General features: G+C 39.0%; 1 long non-coding RNA gene across 7 annotated transcripts in view; it reads right to left on the bottom strand.

Annotated features, from left to right (window-relative positions):
* Nucleotides 1–25,825, bottom strand: part of LOC148057055 (uncharacterized) — a 121,764-nt gene that overhangs the window by 94,278 nt on the left and 1,661 nt on the right. For all 7 annotated transcript variants that reach the window (XR_015701313.1, XR_015701308.1, XR_015701315.1 and 4 more), the window contains exons 2-4: nt 25,115–25,199; nt 24,023–24,186; nt 20,529–20,681 (exon numbers count right to left, since the gene is read on the bottom strand). This is a non-coding gene — a long non-coding RNA (uncharacterized LOC148057055). The remainder of the gene's footprint in view (nt 1–20,528; nt 20,682–24,022; nt 24,187–25,114; nt 25,200–25,825) is intronic.

A 25,825-nucleotide genomic window follows, 5' to 3' on the forward strand; every position in this document is an offset into this window, starting at 1 on the left:
CTAAATTACAAGTCATGTTTTATCAGAACAGAGTAAGCCAGAGGACATGAGGAAGCTATGAGCCAGCAGCAAAATGTTCAAACCCCAATGGGCTAAAAAGTTCTCACGGACAGGTTTTGCACAATGCAAGAAAACAAGAAAAATTAAAAAATCGTCTGCTACTGAATTACACATGCCCTCTTTCCCTTGAGGGTTGCCAATCATCTGCTCTTTCTCAAGATTTTAAACAAATATCCAAATAAGACAGAAAATAAAAGTTAACAAGTGTTGAATTGCTAGGGTTGTTCGTAGCCATCTGGAATGATATGGCAGCACAACTTCCTGAAATAAGAAAGGTTGTTGCCTTCACTTGCTGCATGGAAGAACACCTGAACTGAAAAGTTGTTGAGTCCACTTCTAGCCCCAGCAGCATCACAGAAAATTAACATCAATCCAGAAGGAACGGAACGATGACCACTGGATATAAAGTATTCTGGCTAGAGGAAAATCTCCCTCAATACATGTTAACACCCAGCATCCATCAGATATGTTATTGTTCCTTGACAAATGTGTGAAAATACAGAGTGGGGCCCCAGAATAGTCCAAATCTGGGAAGTACTTCATGCATTAAAACAAGTTTGCAAACATTTCTTGGGTGGAATGGTAGTAGTTAGAGACCTGTATGCGAGCATCTTGACACATTTTCAAGGCCACATGCTAGACTTGCAGAAACTTAAAAGTATATCTCTGATGGGAAGCACTTTTAAAATTCTTAGGCAGAAAATACAGGACTGCTTTCATATCAGCTGTGATGCTGGTTACTCACATTTAGAACACTTTTGCACAAAAGCTGAATAGAAATGAGAGCATGCTTGACACCCCTCCCAAAACACATTACGCAATGTTCTAGGAATAAAGATATTTTTTTTCCTCCATATTAATTAATGCATGATTAAAAGAATATACACAGCTATTACACCTTTTACATGTTTGATTTCTGAAGCAGACAAGATCCTACTAGCATATCATGCACACTTAATAAAACACATATACATGCTTTCTTAGCAAGGACGTACACTAGAAAGAGGAAGGTTTGCTGAGCCAAACCAAGTCAGCTGCTCTAGAGCAGGCTCTGCAAATCAGGTTTCTACATTATGCCTTGGCTAAATCTGCATGCGGTACTCCAACTCTTCATTGTTGGACTGTCCTTTTATCGAATTAGACACAAAGACCTAAAGAAGGAGGAAAAAAATTAAAATAATAAAATGTTCATACTTAATGCTCCATTTCCTTTTAATACTATGATTCAAAATAAGAATTTAATATTTAAAAAAAAGCCTTTCTCCTATTCCCACTGGCTAGAATGCTCATCAGGCTATTACTGAGTCAGTTGTTTCTCTCTGAACACACCTAACCACCATGGTTTTCACACCTTGACTAATGCAGGCAGGAAACAACAGGTAACAACCCATGTCCATGCTGAGCCATGTTGACTTCTGCCAGCCAAAAGCACCTGTGCAGCCACTCATCTCTCCGTGCACATGCAGCCATCCCGGCGATAGCTGTCTTTCAGCATGGGAAAACCATCAAAGGCACAGTCCTGCAGCCAGTACACCTTCCAAGTATTTAGGTGCCATCTCCAAAATCCTCAAGCTCTTCTGGCAAACGACTATCAGTGGCAATCAAACTCATTTACATTACAAAGCTGCTCTCAAGAGATTACCAAAATCCCCCTGATTCCACTTATTTAATTTGGTAAGCAGATTGTGTTGCTGCAAAGTAGATTTCCTATCTGGATGAACGCTTACTGTATGCAAAACATGATATTGAATATAGGCTCACAGAACAAGTTTATTTTTGTAACTGGGCTGGTGCTGTCAAAGAGGTGCACAAAGGAAAGAAAAAAAAATGCTACAAATTTTTGTCCCCATGGCTAGGTTATGGAGGTCAGAGCTGCACCACACCAACTCCTTGAGCACAGAAGTAAAGCATCTGTGTACTGTCATTTGTGCCAGCGCTGTAGTCCTGATTTCAAGCAGCACTACTATACTAAGGGGAAAAAAGAAGATCACATTTTGTATTAATATTTAACCCTTCTTATTAGGTACTTGTGTTATTTGCACAGCTACCCTCTTGGATAAAATCCCCACTGTAGGTACAATCACATCTGAAGATATTTAAGAAATAAAAACACTTCATTGGGCCCCTACGCTAGATCTTTCCTGCGTAGTCAGCCTAACCTCATCCAGAATTGTAAAGCACGTTTATCAGCCCTCTGAGCAGTACTGTGAAAGCTTGCCATGGAAAAATGTCATTTGCCTTTTGTGGTGACAGCTATAAATGTGAACTGCGAGTTTCAACAGGAAATAGCATTTCATAGCACGGCTAGCCCTCCTCCTCTCCTGTCACCAGCCAACATGAATGTTAGCTCCATTTACTGGAGAGGAATGGTCTGTAAAAGGGTACAGAAGGCAAGAAGTCATCTCTCAGCTTTCACCGTGGAGGATGCAGTTGCAATAGCCCTGCCTCTGGCTCATCTGCCCAGCAGTAGATTCAACAGACCCGGCTTGCACAGATGGGGAAACATGAAATACATTTAAAAAACACTAGGAAACAGTTTACTGCAGAAAGGTAGAAATATGCTGCAACAGAGAGAGTACTTGTCAGCTGTGGCCTCGCAAAGGCAGACTTTGACATTCTCTCAAACACAACGCTCTCTTCCACAGTTCTGCACAGAACAGGAAAGAATTAGGGAAAATACCTATTTAATCTGTAGCTCAGACAAGAGTAACTCACTCTGCTCATCTTATGAAATTACATACAGGCAATCCATCCAAGATTAGGAAATTTCATTCACATACACCAACATGCACAGAAGGTATGATATTAACTCTGATATGATATGATATTAAACAGAAGAACATGAGGCTCAAATAGACTGATAAATTAATCTGAATTATTACAAAGGCGCATGATAGGATTTCATGCCCATTTTTAACATTTATAAAATACAGGTATACATGGGTTCTTATACAGCCGAGATGTGTTTTGAAAGCAAGTATTATACTTGACACACACAAGTAACAAGGCTCTCCCCCTTCAGGGTGATCCGTTTCTTTTATGATGCCATACTACTTTGGGAATTTAATCTGATACTTTTTCTAGCCTCCTTCCATCATTCCTCTACCTTCATATAGCATTACTAGTTTTTAAAGAATGCAGAAACATTTTCTAGGTAAGGAGGGCCAGTATGAAAACAATGATTTTTAGCCTTTATGCTTGCCAGGGGCATCTGACAAATGGGGTGGCTTTTGACCAGCCTCCCTCTAACAACAACAGGGCAGTTAGGACAACATGTAATTCTCTGTTGTTTAAACACAAAGCCGTAACAGTTAAACCAGGCACGGAGAAGGTTTGCAGCCTGAGCTTTGCCAAAGTATTATAAAAGATGAGATCTCACCAGTGGTGGACTCAGCAGGAGGGGCTGAGTGGCCTCACCGCACCCCCGGAAAGGGGGCTGCAGCACCTCTGCCCCGCAGAGGCGCGGGGGCACCCACCTGTCCTGGGCCGACCTGCCACACACGTAGCCCGCGGAGACGGATGCCCAGGGCTTCAGCCACCACAGGCACAACCAAACAAAGTCTTCCCAAATTCCAACACCTTCTTTCTCCCGCATAGAAAGGGCGGATTATTCACGAAAAGTGTGCTACAAAAAAGCTTGACTTTTTCCAAGGTTGTTAAGTACCTGCAACTATAACTCCAGTTATAATCCACACACTGCCCCTACCTCTGAACTCTTAAATGCAAGTGTACGTTACTATACTCGAAGTGTTGAGGATGTGTATTTTTTGTTTGTTGGGTTTTTTTTGGGGGGTGGGGTGTGTTTTTTTTTAAAGGAGGAAGAATAGCTCTGTTTAGCTGCAAGCACCCAGCTACTAATTAAACCTGCCAAAGGCACTCCGGAGTTTTGTTTTTGTTGTTTTCTGAGCAAACAGGGAACCAATGTGTGCTGTACTGGCCTTGCCAGGGCACATAGCCCTCGCTTTCCAGGGTGAAGTAAGCAGCTTAAGGAAGAAGAAAGAGCTTTGAGGATTGTGTCATACAAGCATTAATATAATGCTCACATCAGCAGCACTGTGGCTTTTTAATTTAAAGCATGTATTCCTTTGAGAATTACCATTATCTCATTTTTTTGCACTCTACCTATTATACAATTCTTTTCGGAGATCTTAACGTGACTGTCATGGCTTCTGAAAAGCAGCAATCGCTACCCCCAGCCACCACCAGCCCTTTAAAAGGGCCCAGAGGGGAAAGCCAGCACATCAATTGTTACAGCTTTCAATGCGTCTTTTTAAAAGGAAGAGTTAAGTGTTATTTTATATATTTTTCATGCATAATTTCAGTTATTTCTCAGTAAACATATATCCCAGGGCTCTGGCATTTCACCACAGAAGTTTAATTGAAAAGGGGGGTAGAATGCAAAAGGAGGGGGCGTGGGAAGGTGGGGGGGCTGTTGAGCCTTTGGAGAAGGCGGCCGGGGGAGGGCCGGCTCCGCGGCGCGGCGGGGGGAGGCGGCCGCCCTGACACCCCCCCCCCCCCCCCCCCGCCCGGGCACGTCCCGCGGGGCCGCGGCGAGCGCAGCGCCACGGCGCCCCCTGGCGGCGCATGGCGCGGGGCGCGGAGGGGCGCGGAGCGGCGCGCGGCGGTGAGGCCATCAGCCGGGCGGGCGGCCCGGGGAGGGGGGGGAGCGCCGGCCGCGCTTGATGACTACACAATGAGGAGTGATATATTTTAATTTAAACACCATAAACCTATTGAGTGCTTAATTAACTTTAACCGTCTTTAGGGGAATGAAGCCAATTTGAGGGGGTCAAAAGGAGTTGTTTCAATATCAAACAGTTTTACATAGTCAATCCATTCATTCGGCCTACAGCTACTGATTAACACACAAAATTAACATGTTAGTAAAAATTCATATTCAGGTCTCTGGGGAAATTAAGATGCACATGCACAGAGCATGATTAGCACAACTATTGTTTTCCCTCAACAATATAATTTAATGGGTTTTCAGAATTACAGAAAGAGAGACTCGGTGCTGGTTTGAATTGATTATTTACCACAAAGCTTTGAAATATAGAGAAGACGGAAAACATCCTGAGCCAAGAGGCCAGCGACAGAGAAAAACAGGAGCAGAGCAAGTCCCCGCTGCAGAGGGGTATGGCTGGAGCAAGGGAGCAGGCGAGCGTCAGGCCCTCACGTCTCTCACATCGTGGCCTCCCCGAGAGCTCTTCCCTTTGCCCTTGGCTACTGACGCCTTCCCCTCCTCCTCCCCTCCTTCCCTTTCATGTCTCGATGTTATTTTTCCATTGTGTCATTTGTTTTAGTAAGAGAACAAACAGCTCAAAGCTTCTTCCTGTGCCTCAAAATATTGCACATGCCAATTACTTCTCAGAAATAAGAGGATTAGGAAAGGCGCCAAACAGGCAAAGCAAAGGTGAATAAAAGAGGTGATATTTTAAAAATATACAGTGGGTGAGCCAATCAAAAAAAATCACAGCCTGGAGAACCTGACTCAAGTAATACTGAAATAAAAGGAGAAATCCTCAGTGACTTCAGTAGTTTCTGGATCAGGACCTGACACACGGGCGTTCCCCCGCCATGGTGTCCCACACATCCTACAGGGCAAATCATCATTTCCAGTACAGAGAGGCACTGGGAGAGTTACCAGCCACGCGGTTACACAAGGAGGTGGGTCATAAGAGGCCACCAAAGCCTGAAAGTCAACAGCAGAACAGGAAGGCAGAGAGTAGCAAACATCTGATTTCTTGCATCACCAAACTATCAGTAGGCCTCTTTCATGTTCAGCAAGTAAAAAAAAAAAAAAAAGTCATATAGGGTTCAGTTCAGATCAACCATTTAGGGTGAAAACGACCCGTTCTCCCTCTTATCTGAATAATGTATCCAAGGTCTACACAAAAATAGATTAACTGTCAAACTAACAAAGGTCTTGTGACTGGCAAATGGTCCCCTGGCTTTCTAGGTACGACGGTAAAGCGAGAGAGACAGGGAATTCTCTCATCATAAATGGAGGCGACCATGCATACAGCTGGTTAGAAATCTAGCTACTACATCCACCTACTATGTTTGAGCTACCAAACCTCAGGTCCCCCAGAGCTCCAGCCCACAGTGCAAGAGAAGCTTATAGCTGCAGTGACTGTGGATACCAGCAACATCCACAGTCATGGGGAGAGTCTGGAGCAGGAACTGATCTTTCATGAGATAACCAGGATGAAAGAGGTGCCCAGAAAGACTGTCTAATCTCCATTCATGTTGTTTTTTCAAAACTCAACTGCACAAAGCCCCATGCAACCTAATACAACTTTTGAGTTAGTTCGGCCTTCAGCAAGAGATTGGACTAGATGACTTCCAGAGATCCCTTCCCACCTACATGATTCTATTATTTAAATCAAGTATTCCAGTAGAGTGCCTCCTGATGTTCAGAAGTCAGGAGCCATAACTCACACAGCACCAAGATGTTGCGGATCAACATCACCTAACCATGGCACCAACAGCAGCACTTGGGACCCCAGCTTGCAGTGAGCCTGGAGTTCAGGAAAAGCCAAGAGCACTGTTCTCTACAAAATGGGAACATGCCCCTAAAAATAACATAATACAATGCTGTCCTCTTCCATAATCCACAAAAATGACTTCAATTCAGGACTATGCTGATCCAGGAATCTCTAAATCCTTACGCAAAGTCTGTTACAATTAGAATCCCAAGTGCTGGAACAAGAACGCGGATATCTACGTACTTGGTATTGCAGAAGCATTTGGCAAAGGAGAGGAAAACAAAATCTAATAAAAATCAGCATACAATTAGTTTGGTCAGCATTTTCAACTTACCTTAACAAGACTTACGGTTCCGCTTCCACAGATTAACCTCTGGGCGCACAGTTTCAAGTGCCTAGGTATCTTTGTACAGGTCTAATTTAAACACCTAACAGAATTAAATTATTAGGATGGCTAACAACAATTATGAATCTATACTTAAATGATCATTTTTGGAACAAGGACTAATGAGAACAATAGCATAATCCCATTCATACTTGCATGTGATTTCCATTCTACATCTGATACTACAGTAGTTTTCTATGTTGAAAATTTTAAAGACCAAGGAATTTGAAATGCATCTGGAGTCTGTAGATCAGAAAACAGCATTAAAGGAAAATACTGTGGGTAGCGGAGCAGAAGGGGATGGGGAAAACCGGTTGAATGTCTCATGAGAACACAGGTTAGGAAACTAATGTTTGGTTTATCATCAGCTGATTTTTGCAAAAATTATGGTGAAGCACGTAGAAGTGGAAAGTTGGGAGCTATCTTGGACTCAGCCCTTACTCAAACGCTGGAAGGACTGCAAGAGAATAAGCACAATTCAGCAGTGATCATAGTTAAGGTTGACCTCCTTACAGAACATGGTATCATGTAATAGTAATCCACAGTAATAATTTAAGAAAAGGAAATTATTTATTTATTGCAAAGATGGAACTCAGAAACAGCTCATAATGGGAAAAGTTAGGAAAGTTAAAAATAACTCCAAAGAAGTAGAAATATATTTAAAGAGATGGTGTTAAAAATGAGTCTGAAGTGTGGGAAAGCAAGATATAAAATCGGGATTGTGATGTCACAGAGAAATAAGAGGAATCTGCAGAACCGACAGCCAAAGCTAGAGAAGCAAGGAGGATAACTAACTTTCAGAAGACTTCTCACTACTTAATCAGTTTAACCAGCAATACCTAAATAGAAAAGGAGAATTAGGAGACTACAGAGAAGCAAAAATATTTCTGTTAACTGGATTCAGCACAAAAAGAATCTTGCCATTTCACAGATACTGAGGGCATGGTGTGCCGGAAAACCTATTCAAATTCAGCAAAATATCCCATAAACAGAGACATCTAAGAAAGGGGGGGATTGTTTTCAGTGAATTTGCACTACCAATTAGGACCAGACAAGGCTGACAAAGATTTCCAAGAGAAGCAGACATTGTAGCTATTAAAAGAAATTTTGCTTGAATACAGGCATACGTTTAAAAGGAACGGCAAAGACCAAAGGATGATCATACTTAAAACCAGCTTACAAGACAGGTGTTATGGATGGGCCTGGAAATTGTGCATCACAGTCCATTTCACTGGATCTGTCTGAGTCTACAAGATAGAGATCTGGATGCGTTCTGTCGACTGAGCAAGGCAAAGCAGCAGAGAGAAGGAGCTGAAAGTCTGGCTCTGGCCGAGTCTTCTTTACATCAGTATCAAGCAGAGTAGTTAAAAACACATCAGCTCTTCTCCCAGTGCAATGTGAGACTAAACAAGTACAGCATCTGTAAAAGTGAATGAAAGCCTCCTGTCCTACACGTAGGAATTGTCAAAACGGCCAAACTAAGCACACGTGGTTACCATTTAGGCAGTATTTTAAAACTCTTTTGATCAAAGCGCCTTCTAAGGATCTACTAATGAAATCATCTAAATTGACTGTAAATGTGTCAGGATGGGTGTTGAGAACAGGGAGCACTAAGATACTGTCAAAACTAAACACGAACCAGCCGGGTGACGCCGCCCCGTTAAGGGCTGAACTCCAGGTAAGGCTCAGTAAACTGTTTAGGAAGAGGCGTCACCATGGGAAGAAGCAAAATGCTGGATCCAGACCAATTTGTGTATTCATTTTTAAATACTTGAAAAAAGTGGGCACATACGTTGTATAGACAGTAGAAGTCTCTGCGTTCAAAATGGTATAACTTTGGAAAACCTCAGAATTTCCCTGTGTATCTTTGCAATGGGCAATTCAGAAATTTCATGAAAACACATCCACAGCATCCAGTAAATAAACCGCTTAGCATCACCTATAACACTAGATACTAAAACATCTGAAATTAGTTTCCGTGGCTCATGTTCCGGGAGTCTAAATGTGTGGATAACATCTTCCCACTGTAGAAGCACTGTAAATAAAAAGCAACAGTACAACCAAGAGGAGTACCAGTACACACTGCCTTCCAGGAAAGCAAGAAATAAAACCACCGCTATTACATTAATTACCTTTTTTTTTTTTTTTTATCTTTAGCTTTGGCTGCTGCAAATCAAAGGATCCCACAACATTTTATGGATGGAGATACTTTTTTCACGGAAAGAAATTAGCAAAAATAAGATGATTTACCAGCAAAATTCTATAAACGACAAGAGATAGCACACATGCAGCAAAAGGATTTTCCACTGGCCTTTCTCAGAATCCATAGGCCAAAAGACCCAAAGAGAAGTAAGAGTGCAACAGCATAACACACAGGAGTCTAACACATAAGATGTAACAGAAGGGCTTGTACATAAGGAGTATTACTGAACCAAAAATTTACATTGAAATATGAAAAATTATTTCAAAATGGCTGACTAGAAAATAACGTTAACATTTATAGCAAATAAACAAAAGATACTTTTTATCACATACATAGAAGCAAAAAAAGAACATTTTTGTCATGATAGAGCAACAGATGGATACTGAGAAGCATCTTTTGTGAAGTCTCCAAGTCTCCTGGCAGAGAAAGCTGAGGGAGTATATGAACTACCATGTCTCATTGAAGAATTTCAGCAAAAAAAATCCATCTATTTACCTCACTTACGTAAGACTACTTCCTATCAAAAAGCAAATGAAAAATAATGATGAAGTTACCTCAGCCACTATTCAGTTGTCACATAATTATTATTTACCCCCATAATTTGCTTTTGTCACAACACAATAAATCATAAGTAGGTGATTCACAGATAAATTCCATGCAAAGGCCAAAAATGTATGGTTCATATCTAAGAATAAGTGAGCAGATATACTTTCAATAGCATAAATTATTTAGTCTAACACAGAACGAGCAACACAACTAGTAGGCAAAGTTTGTGAACTTTGTGTAGATCCTCAAGCTCATACAATACTCTTAATTGGATATGCGTGGATACATGGAATATATGTATATGTAGGTAATATAACTCTCTGCAAGTATACAAAAAGTTCTGAGGCATTTTTTGCTAGCTGGTAAAAAACATGTTTAGAAAAAACACTGAATTTATTTCAGATTACATGTTGTCTGGCAATTGTTTCACTTAAAATAGATAAATAAATGGAGAGGGAAAAAAACCCCTGCAGAAACCAAGAAGTACATTCACAACTTGCATCAGTAATTCACCTTGAAGTGCACAAACACACCTGACATCTGCAAACTCTGTGTACATTCTCCACTGAAACCACACAGGCACTTACCAGTGGCATATGACAGGACTTAAGCATACATACATTTTATAGAGGTTTACAGTAGCATATTCTAGACAGCTATGTGGCTTTGGAGTTGCAAAAAGAGCGCTCCTTTATTTTATGTACGTGATGAAAATAGTACTTGATGCAATGACATTTTTCTATGAACTTTTTGTATTGCACAAGTGATAGTCTGAACTCCATTTAAAAACAGAAGAGCAAAAGCTTCTCCTATTATGATCTTTTCAAGCAGAATAAGTGAAGAGTTATGGCAAGTTCATGCCACTTCTAAGATGTTTAACACAAGTATCATAATTGTCACTTAATGGGTCAGGAAACAAAGACAGACTTGTCTCGGTGGTGTTGTCTGTTCTCTATAGATCACACTTATTTTCCTTTCATATTTAGGAAATGTAATTATGTCTAATTCAAATTACAAGAGAGAATAATTACACAAAGCCATTTTTTTCTTTATAGTTAATCCCCTGAATATTTTATTTGCCAAGGCATACAATTTTCCAAAAAGAAAACATTAACTTATGTGGCCCGTATGGAATTTATTTAATTATATGATATTCCAATATGGTTCTCTGCAATTTATTATGTTAATTAGTTAGATTATGTGTGAAACATTTTATAATGAGCCCATTCCTTTACTTTATATGTATTTTTTTTTAAATCCTTCTAATGAACCATTTTTCTGCAGTTGTAAGAGATAACTGGGCTTTTCAGTTTAAACTAGATGTAATATAATTTATATCAATGTCGACTTACCAAAGATTTTGAGAACCTTAAACTGTGTATTTTGTAAGACTGCAATCTCCTTACTATAATTAAACACAATAATTGGATAATATTGTGTATTTGATATCATAACCAAATCCTATACTACTTTGGGAGTAAATGCTATATTATTGATTACAATTGGTGGGGGGGGAAGGAAAAGCCCTCCAATAGTTCTTCAACTAGGAGGGCAGAAGAGGATTAAAAGAAAGCCTCTAACAATCAGCATGTGCAAATCTCTTTTGGAAATGGGCCAACAGGCTAGATCAACATGGATTTTTGCAAGAAAGCAAGTTACTCTTTGTTTCCTACAAGTTAACTATAAGTTACTACTACCATGTGATCAGAGAAACAGATCACTGAATACAAAATCCCCTCCATGATGTCTTCTACAGAATATGTTTTGCAACAGTCCCGGGGTACTGGGGTACTGTCTCACTCAAAACTTCATTTTACACATGCAATTTTCCTTTTCTTACTAAGATGAGGAATGCACTCTACTTCCTTGCCTGAGTTTTCAATAGTGGAAGGTGAGCACCTTTAGGTAGATACCAGGGGGGTTGTGCCAACACAGCCTTATGTGTTGGGACCGGAAACAGGTTTCCAGGACCATGCTGGGGCTCCTAGTACATTCTGCATTTAGCTGGGAATTCATGTCTGGATCTTTAATCTCCAAATACACCCTCTGTATTTGTAGGTGGATGAAGTATTGACAGAACATCCTTGTCAGCTATAGATGCTAAACCTCGAGATGTGCACACCCACTACTATACTCCTATTACTGAATTCAGCCAAAAAGAAGTCTACTTCATAAACATGGGGCATGTATGTTAGGTTGTATTTCTTTTAATATTTATTCTGTAAACTGAGAACAAAATCTCACTTTCTTCACCACCATTTTCAGCCCAACACCACATGATGTAACACAGAACACTATCACAAAGACACGCAAGCTCACAGAAAAATGTACTGGTCAATTGGGATGTATACCCATGTACATGACAGCAGAAGTCTTAAATAGCACTTATCCATCACAAACTCAGTTTAACAACAACTTCACTATGTCAGGAGAAACAGTCTCTCAAACAGTGTAAAGAAAAATCCAGACCTAGAGGTCATGATAGGATCCATCTTTTGCAAATAGTACAGATGTCATTTCTTTGTAGGTGGTAGAGGACAGAAATAGGGTTGCAGAAAACCCTGCTGCTCAATGGTGAGGGCAATGGATGCTTAACACAAAAAAAAAATCTGCAAAGAAATTCGAGTTGAATCAGCCTCTCTCCTTAGATCGTGAAAGGTTTTGCCTATGTGTCACCTGAAAATATATTAACACTACAGAATCACTGATGTTGGCCTACATGTCGCATTTAAGTCAGTTTCCAATTATTATCTTACCATTTATATTCGTTTTCCCTTAATGGGAGCACTGTTAGAGCACTATAAAAAATTCTGCTGTGGTCACATACATTTCAAAGACTTGACAGGTCAGACAGCCACGGAAGCCCTATAAATATTTCAGATGACCTACATTTTTTTGACCAACAAATACTGATGTAATACTAAAAATAATAGATGGAGGCAGAGGAGAAGGGGTCAGGGTATATTCCAAGCAAACTAATCTTGTGCTGATTTCCTCCAACTGTTGTATTCGAGTCACATTCACTTCCTTGTACAGTCCATATTCTTAAAATGTTTATATACTTCATGTTATGTCTTTTGGCTTGACTGTTGTTAACCAAGAAAGTTCAGGACTACATTATTGTTTCTCTCTGGAGAAGAATGGAAATATTGCTACATGTCAAAGTAAACATAGTGCACATGGTAACAGGCATTGCATCTCAAGTAAATGCCATGAATTTTGGCTGCACTGGAGATTTTGCTGGCACTAGGTCCACCAAACCTAACCCCAGATCATTAAAAATTACAAACAAAACCCTCACATCAAAAGTTTCTCTCCAGGTCTGCAAGCAACTGATTCCTTAAATTTGCATTTTGTTTGTCTCCATACCATAGCTAGTACAAAACCAAAAAGGCAATCTTACCAAAGGTGGTATTTAGATGTCTTCCCATGTTATGAAATGCAGGAAACATCAACTATAAAATAACTAACCGACACAGATAATTTAAAATATTTACATTCTTTCCTTTTAATAAAATGACTCACAGGCTCACTTGCTCACTCTTGAAAGACTGCTGAATGAAGGAACTCTCCAGTGTATGTTCCTTTAGCAGATATCCTTGAAGAAAAATGTCACAATAAATTTGCTAGCCTAAGAAGGTATGTATTAATCCAACCATGTGTTTTGTGGTTTTGTTTGGGTTTTTTTTTTTTTCAAACTGCAATTTTGCAGAATAAACATCCTAAATGTTACTGTATAGCAAGAAGGAGTTTGTATCTCAGGGTCCCTTGGATCACACTGAGGCACTAACCAGCAAGAGGAAGGACGACTGTCTAAATTGTCACCACTTCTTCAGAGATCCCTCCCAATGACGCTCGCTTGCAGGTCACAGCTGAGAGCACAGCAAGTGCAAGTTCTTAGAATATCATTAAAGGCTCTCTGACAGTGAGCCTTTAAAGCTCCTTATCTTGCTTTAATACTCTTTAGAGAAGAATTAAATAGGACTAATACATTCATAATGAAGTTTATATGAATAGTTCAAGAATGCCTGCATTGTGCTTCAATTTTTTTTTTTTTCCAGAGAGCAAAGTAGTGACCAGATATAGATCCTATAAAACACATTCGGTTCCCACCACTAAATATCTCTGTACATCACAACTTGTCTCAGCACTTCCTCATGACCCAACAACCAGCCAGTCTCTGTGGCCTTTACCTGCTTTCCCCATCAAGACAGCGTGCACCATCAGAGCCGGGATTACAGTCTGTGTCATGCTATGACTGGCAGGAGTTGAAACACTCAAGATCAGTTCTTGAATCTTTTTGTGGTAGTCGCTGGATGCAGCTCTAACAACCACACAGTCTTAAGCTGCAGCACTGTATAATCCTTGACAAGTCTTTCCTGAAAAAAATCTGTGCACCAGGTCACAGGGTTCCTCAATTCTTTGCTCCAAGCCTTTCAATACTGCAATAGTTTTAAATTAAATGATTGGTGATGAACAAATATTCTTTCCACAGGTATTGTACACTTCAACACACCACTGACAGTTTTAAAAACTCATGCATTAAAATCGTTGTCTAGCTATGTATTTAAAACAATTAAGTCATCATTAATTCAGTAAATGCCATAATAGGCTTTTAGAAATTACAAAAGAATCCTTTCCCACGACATACATCGATATGATATTTGTCTACCTAGGTGATCTGCTTATTATGCACCAATTTAATGCTTTCTTAAAATATGTAGCAACAAAATGCACAAAGGAACAAAGTTACCCTACATAATTATTTGACACCGTAAGTTTCAAAATCCTGACATGCCAAGCTAACTGAAAACACATTAGTGCCACCACAGGACCTCCCAATTCACTTGGCACCAAAGGGTTAATCTCACACATTTAATATCCTACCTCAAACAAGAATAATTGTAGCAAGAAGTAAGCTCTTATGGTAGCCTTGGTAAGACCATGCTACTTCTTCAGAACACAACAGTAAAAAAGCCATGCAAATGGAGATGAATGGAGCACAAGCCACCGAGGTAATTAAAAATGTATTTTCCATCTCCTAGTAATTGAATTGTATACAAGCTGCAAGTTAATGAGGTCATCTACCCTCGAGCACTGACAGGAAAGCAGGAATAATTATCTTTCAATTTTTTCTTATGTAGCAATTAATTTTAACCATTCGCCTACACCCCACTCCCACTTCCCTCATTCCAGTCAGTCAAAGTCATAGCTAAGCCGAATTGACAAGCAATTGATATGGTAGCGGCACGGAGCCGCCGAGGCGGGCAAGGTAATCAAGGGGCTGCAGCTGTTGAGGGCTAAGCGCTTCCAGGTGAATGTCACCTGAGATTTTGCATTCTGCCACTCGGAGGACTTGGGACACACAGTAGTGCCTGACAGCACATCTGGTGCCAGGTGGGCAGGGAGGGGACGTTGCTGATTCAGGAAGGCAACAGAAGGATGGACAAGGATTGATGAATGGACAAGACTTGAAACAAAAATATGGGGTTTTGGGTTTGGTGTTTTTTTTTTTTTTTTTTTTTAGGGCTCATCTACTATCATTGAGTATTGCATACCGCGTTTGGTAGCTGTACAAAAAAAAGTGTCATGCCTTGGCTTTTGATTCAAAAACACAAACACCAATTAGACTCAAACCCTTATGATGCCTCCTGTAACTATCTGACATGGACTTACAGCAACTCTACACTTAAAAGGAACTAAACATGTGCCAAATCAAATCTGTGTGAGCGGGACACAAAGAGCAGTTTGGCACTTTGACTTGTGGACCGAGGCCTCGCAAGCTCTGTGCAGGTGCCCACATTTATAATTGGGCTGGCAGTCTCTGTGGTTCTTCCCGTGACCTGCACCATCTTTCAACAGCTAAAATGAGCAGTTCTGTTCACACAAAAGCAGGTGACTAGCGTCTTTTAACAATGACACCACCACCCATGTAACAAATGTACTTAACTTAAACATTTCACTGGAATGGTTAAGATCAAAGGGAGGATGCCTAAGTGTTTGGTTATTAATACAACTCCTACATTTCCTCCCTCAGTTAAGACTACAAATGTTATCAGCACATTGCATGCTAGATGGAGCACACGGCTGGACTCGAAGGTGGCCACGTGAGCCCATACCACGATGACAACTTGTCCCTGTATGTCAGTGTCTGTCAACTTGTCCCACTTGCCCTCAAGCTAAATTTCTTCTACAATTTTTAATTATTATTTTTGGCTAGCATTTTTAGGAAGAAGCCCTTTCCCGACAGCAAGAATTCCTATTCCAATTCTCTTACATTCATGAATTATGACAATGATTGTGTCTTACTCACCTGGCTGAGCAGAGTAGCAAGCCTGCCCGCCAGGTAAAACTCCTTTGCATTTGCAAGATGTATTAAAAAGTCTTTCTTATATGCACTACTGTAACTGAAACACCATAAAAATGGTAGAAATTATTCTGTGTCGGTGGTGTAAACAGAGAAGAAGTCTCAGACTGTTGCCTTGGACTCCAAGTCCACAATCCAGCTGCCTCCTCCTTTTACTCTTACTAGCCAATTCAAGGAATTGTTTGGAAGTTGTTTCTATGTATTTCAGGAGTTTCCAACAAATATGTTTCCTTTTAGATGAGCATAATTTTCAAAGCAAAGCTCGGTAGAAAAGGTAACAGAAGTTTCGCCCTAGTGCTTTACTTCATTAGAAATGCAAATAATGGCTATTGCATGGATGAAAGCTAGTAGGCAACACCTGGAAAAGTGGTACATATAAAGGTCACCTCAGCTTCAGTATAAAATTAGCATCAGGAATGAAATCAAAGGCAAGCAAAAGCCAACATGTAGAGACTGGAGGGAAAAGGAGTCGTCACTTTCTTTTGAGCACATAAAGAATGTAACGACACATGACAGTGCAGTAATATAGTAATAGCAGTAATTTCTGTACATTTATTTTATCACCTAACTTTCTATGTACTTTGCAACAGTCTTCTTTTCTTCCTGTTGATGCTGCATTTCACAATCTAAAAGCTGTTGAGCTAAATATAAATAGACCAGGAAGTGGAAAATAAGTTTGTTTCTCCTGAAATGAAGATCAAATTTTGCTTCTAGCAGAAGACTTCATAATCTCAATTTCTCATGTCATAGAAAGATGTCTGATGCATATCTGTAGCATATGCACAGAGCAATGCCTTCACAAATATCAGCAAAAGAAGTTTTTACCAGAAAAGAGCTCTGCTGTTTGCTTTTTCCTTCACTACTGACCAGTGCCCAAGAGACTAGAAATTGAATCAGTATCTACTCTAAGAAATGACAAGTGAAAACAAGGGCACTGACTCCCATTTAGCCAACCAGAAATGAATATTCTTGGGTAATCACAAAAAAAAAAACTCAAAACTTTGCTCAGGATTGAAACAATAAACCCAAAACTTTTGCTCAGGATTGAAACAATGAAAAAACCCAAACCAAAACAAAAATTCAACTTCCCCCACCAAGCCGCAGTAGTTTAACTAACTGCGGCTAAGTGCAAACCTGGGACAGTTGCGAACACTGGTGACAAGTCCAGATGAAAAGCAATCAGTTATAGTATTACAGAGAAAAGCACATCCATAAATTCATCACTCATAATTAAATTCATTTGGAAACACTACACACACGGACATGATGTAAAGACATGAATTGTACTACAAAGACAAAATCATTCTCAGTGGTTAGTTAAGTGTTGTCAGTCAATCCAAACCATTTCACAGCCAGCTTTCTCTCTGTAATGGCAGATTAAACTTGGCAGACTTGATGGGGCGTAATAAACTTCATGTAGCTACCGCTCCTCCTCTTTTTGCAAAGCTGGGGCATGTTCATCCCTTTAGGTTTACTCCAGAAAGCCCAGATAAAACAAGAAGATCAGTTTCCGTGTCCTCTGGAGGTTCTCCTGCTCTCATTAGGAGGGAAAGTTCAAACACATGTGCATAAACTGAGGAAGCCACTTCATCCTCTCTCCTGCCTCTGAAGTGCAAAAGGACAGAAGAACGAAGCGCTTACTCAGACAGTGCCAGTGATCAAAGAGCAAAGACAAGGCTTAAATAAAAAGTTAACATTATACAGCTTCTCTTCTGAACACAGACAATATTCTGCTGCGTCAGATAAATGGTCCATCCTGGGAAGCATCCTGTCTCCCATAGAGGGAAAAAGGAGATGCTATTTCATAAGAGCAGGCAACCTTGATCATTTTCTGAGTTTTGTTTTCCTTGCATCACCCAGCATCCAGAACCGTTGTCTTGGCATATTTCTAGGGCACATCCCTGCTTAATCTTTTCAGTATCTGTTTATAGAACTGTTGCCCATCAATTTGTCTACTCCCTCTTTGAACGTGCAGACACTGTGTCTCTGCAACTTTTTGTGGCAATTGATTTTAGAGTTTTACTACCCACTGTGTTAATATTTTCTGTTTGCTTGTCTTCTGATTTTTTGAAAGTTCTCATATTATGCCAATAGTGCCCCTTTCCCTGATCTGCTTCTGTCACAAACTGATCCCAGCAGTAGAAACAAGAGGTGGTTACTCCTGAAGCTCAGTAGAAATCACACAAGGATTTGAGAATTGGAGGGAGAAGAAAAAGAAGAGAATAAATCTTGCTGTTAGAAGTAAGCATTGTAATTGTAAAAATTGTAAAATTGTAATTGTAAAAACTGTTTTTACTGAAATCAAAGATGATACTATTTCCTTACTTTCAGGGATTTCAAATACCCCAGGTTTACCAGAGACTTGCCCACTAATGATAAAGTAACTTGAGTTATTTGACATGGAAATTCCATGACAAATTAAAATAAATAAATAAATAAATAAAGCAAGTGTAGAATAGCCTCTAATGAATAGAAGGTAAATTGTGATGATGCAAAAATTGACAGGGTTGGTTGGTTTTTTGGGTTTTTTTTTTGTTTTTTGGTTGTTTTTTTGTTTTTTTTTGTTTGTTTGTTTGTTTTAATACTTAGCACTGTCAAATTTTCTTCTACATATTAGTACCAGATATATTATTTGTATTAGATATATTTACACATTCTATCTCCACATTAAAATGTTTTGGAGATGTGTCTCTTTTTTTGTTACAATTTCTTGTATTTATACATCACAACATCTGTGTGAATTTTATGTTCCCTTTCTGTAAATCCAAGTCTTTAGATTTGGATTAATTCCCTTTTCCTTTCCTACCATTCCTGCAATGTAGACCTGAAGAAAATGAACATATGAAGAACTAGCCCCAGAATCGTCACCCTTTACCTCCACAAGCAAAAGCCTTTCTTGAATCATACCAGGGCTAACTGCTATTTGGGTTAACCAAGAGAAAGGGAACCACCTCTACCTCAACACACGTTGAACTCCATGACAGTAAGTATGTTACCCGGCTACCAAAAAAGCTCTATGATCAGAAGAATTCATGCAGCAAAGGTGACTCAAAAAAGCAGGTTAAACACTTTCTCTCCAAAAATCAGAAACAGAAACTTAGATACCATTCTGAAATAAACCACAGCCAGAACACAAAGCAAGAAACTACATAAAATGCTTAAGTCTAGAAAAGCAGATAGAGAAATGCGATCATCTTGCTTCACAATCAAAAACCTCTAGCACACAAATTAAATAGAAATCTCTGCTTGGATGCTGAAGTATAAAGGAACTCATGTTCCCACGACACTGCAAGCAAGACACATTGTCACAGACGTGCAGGAACAATTACACCTTGATATAATTTTGTTTAAATACAACCTATTCTTTTCAATAATGATCTGCACAGGAGAGCTGATATGATTTAATCCTATAGAAAGTCTGAAGGCATCAACACAAGCTATCCTAAAACATCAACATTAGACAAATCTTCAAATTTGTGCTTAAATTTTATAACCAAAGTGCCAGTTTGAAAGGTAGAACTTTTCACGCATCCGTCTTGGGCACTTTTTTTAAGTGCAACTAATTTTGGTCTAGCATAAGTTTTACGGTGTGAACTGAGAACATTGCACAACATCCCAGTTTGTTTGCCTATCCTGTATTCCTTACTGGATTTTATTACTGTGAAAACACTAAAAGAAGCAACCTTGCAGAACCTATTCAATCTATTACATTCTCTTAAAGTAACAGCTAAGAGCCCCAGCCCTGCATAAAGATGTGCATCCCTAAACTGTGCCAATCTGCAAAAGAGTGTGGTCCCACTCCAGAGGGATGTCCAACCCAAGTTTTAAAATTCAAATTTGAGTTTTCCATTTACAGTATTTAATTTCTATTATAATCGATGTTAACAACTTTTAACTTGAGACAGGTCAAATCCTGCACAAATTTTTTCTTGTAAAGAGTCTCAGAGAGATCAAAATCATTACTTGCTAGACTAATGCATCTCCAATAAGTAAGTACAGAATATAACTTTTTTTAATGCTAAAATAGCTTATTACATAAACATCTGCACTCATGAAAGATTTTAGGCTGCACCATTAAATACTTCTGTTTTTCTGAAAATCCCATCTACCCAGCTGTTGCTTATCAGTCATCCATTTAATTATTGTACTCTGTTGCCTTGATCTGGCTTTGCCACACTGTGATAAACTGTGCGCAGGTGTACTGCATACACTGTTCCAGGCACTTTCCCCCCCCACTTCTCCAAAGGGTCATATAGAAATAGATCGTTACAGGAAATTTCACACAAATAGGGAAATGCATTTTTTTTTTTTTAAAAGACTAAGATCTTAAAAGGACTCTGACCACTCTCACTAAACAGTATGTCAACTTACCATACAAACTTGCCAGTATCAAGGGTCCATGGCAGCCTACACAATGGCTCTGGGAGATCCAGGCATAAAGAAAACTACATGAGGCATAGATCACAGTATTGAACTTACCTCCAGAGCAGGGGATCAGTTTCAATGATCATAATGACATTTACTGAGTATCCTTAGACCTAGTGGTTCTCTCCAGCTGTTAAACTCCCAGATCAAGCTTATTCCATAGGATCTCTCTAAGCCCTCACAGAAAAGGTTGCTGACTGTGCAACTCTAGAATAAATAAATAAATAAAAGCAATTTACATTCTTTGTTGTCAGTGCTATTTTATTTTCAAAAGGGCTGTCATTTAAGGGTATTTCCATTCACCAGCTGGCTCAGTATTAATTTCTCATCCCCCCCTCCCCGCCCTCCTAATCACACATGAAAATTAGAGAATATGCAGAAGTGAATATAGCAAAAATGGAAGATTTTCAATAGGTGTTCAGGTAGCAATCTACGAAAACAGCATGAATTTCTGCTCAGAGCAATTGGGGAAACTCTGCTTCCTCCCAACACCATGATTAAAGTACTGCATATTAGTTCCAGCTAAGTCAATTTTCTTAAATTGAAAACTCCAATGTAACAAAGTTTCATCAAAAAATTTTGTGAAGTGCCGTTGTTCCTAACTATCCTCAGATTTGAATAGAAGTTCACATATGGTCAGTTATAGCAGACTTAATATTCCCTCAAAGTTTCTACACAAGCTGAGTTCTGAATTACCGTCTCCTGGCATCAACACTGATTTACTTTAGTTTTTTAATTTTACTCTTTTCATTGAAAATGTTCTTCCTCCATTACCACCTCTCCCAAATTGGCATGATGACCAACATACTCTATTTCTTAGGCATTATCTGAAAGAAGAAAAGTTATTTTAGTAGGTAATCTGTACCTATATATTAGAAACTGAGTTGAAAAACTAGAACTTGTATCACCAATCAAGATATCACAAATTACGCTTTGCAATTCTGATGAATAAAAATTATATATTTCATGCTTCCATTCTGTTCACATTCAAATAAGGCATTTACCAATCAAGTATTTAACTGAACAAAATTCTAGAGTGCTTTTTTTTCTTTTAAAGAAACATTTTCATGTGATATTTAGAGTATTCAGATGGTTTGCTGCTTTTGCAAAACATGATTCTATTGTATGGCTACTAAAAGTAAACTTTCAGTAACACATAGCATACGTGAATTAGTTTTTACAGCAAACTCCAGACAAGAAGCTAGAAAACTCAGGGAAATACTACATAGGCCAGCACCGTCTCAACACATTTTATACCATTGACTGATGATATAAGACTACTAACAGAAGAAAATAGAATGTGACGTTAGCATCTTCTTTTATAGAACATCATATTCTGGACTATAAAGATTTTATGAAACATAACTTGAAGCCCAGCTTAGAAAATTGCATAATGCTTTCAACAGCCAGTCTGTATCTGTGCAGGACTGAACTTCAGCAAAGCAGCACTACCCTGTAGCACAGCATAAAATAAGCCCAATAAAGACAGACTGCAAGAAGACAAAAGTAGTAAGATATCCCTGCTTTTCTTCTGTTTCCTAGGATACTTCTCTATAACTATGTTTCTTTCATGTCCATGTATTAAAATAGTCATTTGACATTTACACCTGAATTAATTCCAGCTATAAATACCCCCCTTTTAATATATCCAGCTGGTTTTAGGATGTTAGCAGCTCACAGTATCCATTTCATTAAGATCTTTAGGATTTTAAGTGATAAATTATTAATTATTGTTTCATGTTAAATAGATCCTCTGAAGTATAACAATTAAAACAGGCAAATCTAGACTAAGTAGGTCCCTGAAGACTTTTGCCCTTTCAAAATAGTTATCTGTCTTTATACAGTAGCACCTCTGGGTTCTTCAAAATGGTTACTCAGTAAATCTTAAATTCTGACCGAGAAAGTCAACCAGTGGAGTCAAGCAGCTGGTTTGGTCTCTCTCTGCACCTTTTAATCTCTATGGAAATTTCCACCTTAAGTGAAAAATCACAACTCATCACAGTAGTGGCTTTTCTGGCAGAAACACATGCCCATGATGGACTGGTCAATGCGCCCACTGGGTCTGCCAGGACATTGCAATACCTGTTAAAATAGAATGTTTTTTCAGTCCTGGACTAAATAAAAGTTAAAGATACAGTCTTTTCAGCTTACTCTTAACAGCTGACCTTCTCCAGCAATCAAATGAAGCATTCTACTCTTTTAAGTTCAAGATCAGCTAAACCCTCACCTTCCCCCAGCAGAGATGACTGCATGCGACTGCAAGCGTATGTAGAAAAGAATGACCCTGTGACAAAGTTTGCTAGCTGAGGTGCTGGAGCAGTCTACCTCTCTACCTACAACTCTCCTCCTGCTCTCTGTAGCCACATAATTCACTGTGCCCTAAGAAAGATCCTGATCACCTCTTCATGATTCATGAAGCCTACTACACTATGCCTGCTCTGACAGTCAGCCATACACCTTTTACACCTAGAAGACATGCACTGTGAATTAATTTTTTTTTTCTTCCAGGAAAATAGAAAAAGAAAGCAGAACCAATCTTCCCTTAGGTTCCTCCCTCCCCCCCCCCAGTTTATATGGCACAGACCAGCCCGCAATAATCAAACCAGAGCCATTTAGTGTATAGTCTAGTCTTGCTGTGACTAATAGGATGATTGGTTGTATAGCTTCTTTATGGTTGTTCATTATATCACCCTTACATAAAGTAATTTAATTTCAGTGGGATAATTAGGGTATTTCTAATCTAACTGATAGTCTGAATGAAATGAGATTCTCAGAGGGAGATTTGTGTACCAGGAGATTGGTGACCTTCGGCCCCAATTTTCACACAATGTATTAAGCTGACAGCCTTTCTTCCAAGCCCTGCTGCACCAGCTCTTCACCACTTGTGCAGATCTATGATGTGCTACAGACAGCATCATTGAACGAGGTTCTTCTACCCCAAATCCCATTATTAAAGGAAACTGTAGTATTTTATTTGAATTACAGAAAAATAATCCCGACCATCATTCACTGGTTGGAAATGCAGCGCTATTAGTAATCTGCCATGCAAAGCATGCAACTAAAGTCTTGATTTTAGATTGTGCCTTACAAGACAACATCAGGCATATACAACATTCACTTGATCAACACCTACACTTTTATAAGTATTGAAAGGAAAAAATTCCCCCCCCAAGTTTTCTGGAAACATACGCAAAAGTTGAAAAAAGCAGCTTCTGTACCACTGGCCAACTGAATCAATGCTGTATTGTACTTATGAACCAAAACCTAGGTTTCTCTACCTTTTGCTGTAACCTGTAGCTGTCAAGCCAACCAGACTACCTGGCTGGTTAACAGACAAGGCCCTCCATTTCTTCACTGACACTTACATACTAGCACCTTTCTGTCTCTCTCTCTCCGTTCTCTGAAAGCTGACGTATTCCTTTCCCACATGTGTATAATACCATCCTGGCTCAGACCAATTCAGCTCTCTGAAAGCAGCAAGAGCCTTTTTCCTTCAGTTAAGTGTGGATTGAATCTGGCTACTGTAACCTAAACCCTCCTCATCATACCTGCAGTATCGTCCCTGCGGTTGCACATTCCTCTGTTGATCCTTGTCTTTACAAAGGATGATACCCTTAAATACCAGAAGTCTTCATCCACAGACCTTTGAAATTGTTTCCCTGTGATTAGTAAACGTCTTCAACCTCAACAGTTTAGCCTTTAATCCTAAGAGCTAACAGAAGTAAAAAAGGCCTTAAGAACTGAGGAAAATACTTTGCTCTGCCATAGAATTTATTTTTAGTGTTCCAATATTTGATCTAAAGACAGCAAATAAGTTATACAAGCTTTCAGGCTTTGTCCCAGACTAACATAAACAGCTCAAGTGAGAGACTGAAGACATAGCTCAGAGTCTTCCTTTTCCAGACACAATGAAATCCTATATACAGTGAAGTCAGAGTTCCCGCTAACTTCAAAAGCATTACAATTTCACTTACAGCTCTGTAGTTACACACAAATAAGCAATACAGTGTCAAACATATATATATATATAGTGTGTGTATATACACACACACACTTAGCATATATATATATATATATACACATACACACAAAACTATTAACCAGTTTCCTATATCAGTATAATAAAGCATAATTTAGTGAAAGCATGTACACTTGTTCTCTGAAAAAGAAACCTTAACATTTACACTTGAGCACAGAGGAAAATATATAATCTATAGTATTTATACTTCCACACTTAAAACAATAGACTTCATACAGAGGTAATCATTTTCAAGAAATTATTCTGCAAGTAGCACCTTTTTAAAGAGAGATACATCATTGGTTTTAAAAATCAAACCCCAATAAGCTGCTACATATTATAGCTACTAAAGGCTTTTTCTTTAAAGAACAACAACATGAAAAAAATACAGTGAGGATTAAGATTCTCTGTACATCCATATTTTAAACCCATTTGGGGGGGGGGTGGGGGGGTGGATAAATCCAGCATAAGGAAAGCCCACCTCGATCTTTATTTCACTCAGTCTCTCACCTTATCATTATTCAGTAATGGTCATTTGTATTTTTATTTTCTTCACCAAGCCTTGCACTTACAGCTATGGCAGCCCACTTCCTTGAGAATTTCTTGTTAGCAAGTCACTAACCTGAAATATGGTAATGGCTCTTTTACAGGAGTAGCAGTCTTGCCAGGGCCTATTTAGGAGACTCTTGAGTTCATGGTTCATTGACCTGATAAAACGAAGGAGCCATTATAGTTTAATGGGCCAATACAGAGTTTCCATACAAGAAGTAAAGGGTTTATACTAAAGATGACAAAGGACCATTTTCTCCTTTTTGCATATCACAAACTTAATTTTAAATACATTTTCAGAGAGAAGACAATGTTGATCAAATTTAGTTTTAAAATAATATATATTTTATAGTGTCTTCATCAGATGGCTATCTTAAGATTTGCCCAAATATTCTTCTTGGTCAAAGGAAAGACAAACAACTGAACTTGCAACACTTGCAGATAATCTTACATTAAGTGATTGCCCAAAACATACCTAAAAGAATTAAGAATATTTCCTACAACGAATCTACTTGACATTAAATCATGAAAGCTTAGAAGGGCAAATTGAAAGCAAATGATTATTATATTAGTGTATTTAAGAGAACTAACAATGGATAGTACTGGATTCTGCTCTATTTCTGCATCTGTCATCAAGTCAACGCAACTCAGTATTCATCTGTACTTAGATGAGTCTTCACTGATAAAGTATCACTAACTTTCCTTTACAATGTACTCTGACATCCTCAGATGAAGTGCTCTAGACATATTTCTACTTTAAGGTTTTGATTTTCAAAAAAAGTTA

Source organism: Nipponia nippon, unplaced genomic scaffold (assembly GCF_047370975.1).
Source record: "Nipponia nippon isolate SJK-2023a ecotype South Korea unplaced genomic scaffold, ASM4737097v1 scaffold_10, whole genome shotgun sequence".
In the NCBI taxonomy this organism is placed as follows: domain Eukaryota; kingdom Metazoa; phylum Chordata; class Aves; order Pelecaniformes; family Threskiornithidae; genus Nipponia; species Nipponia nippon.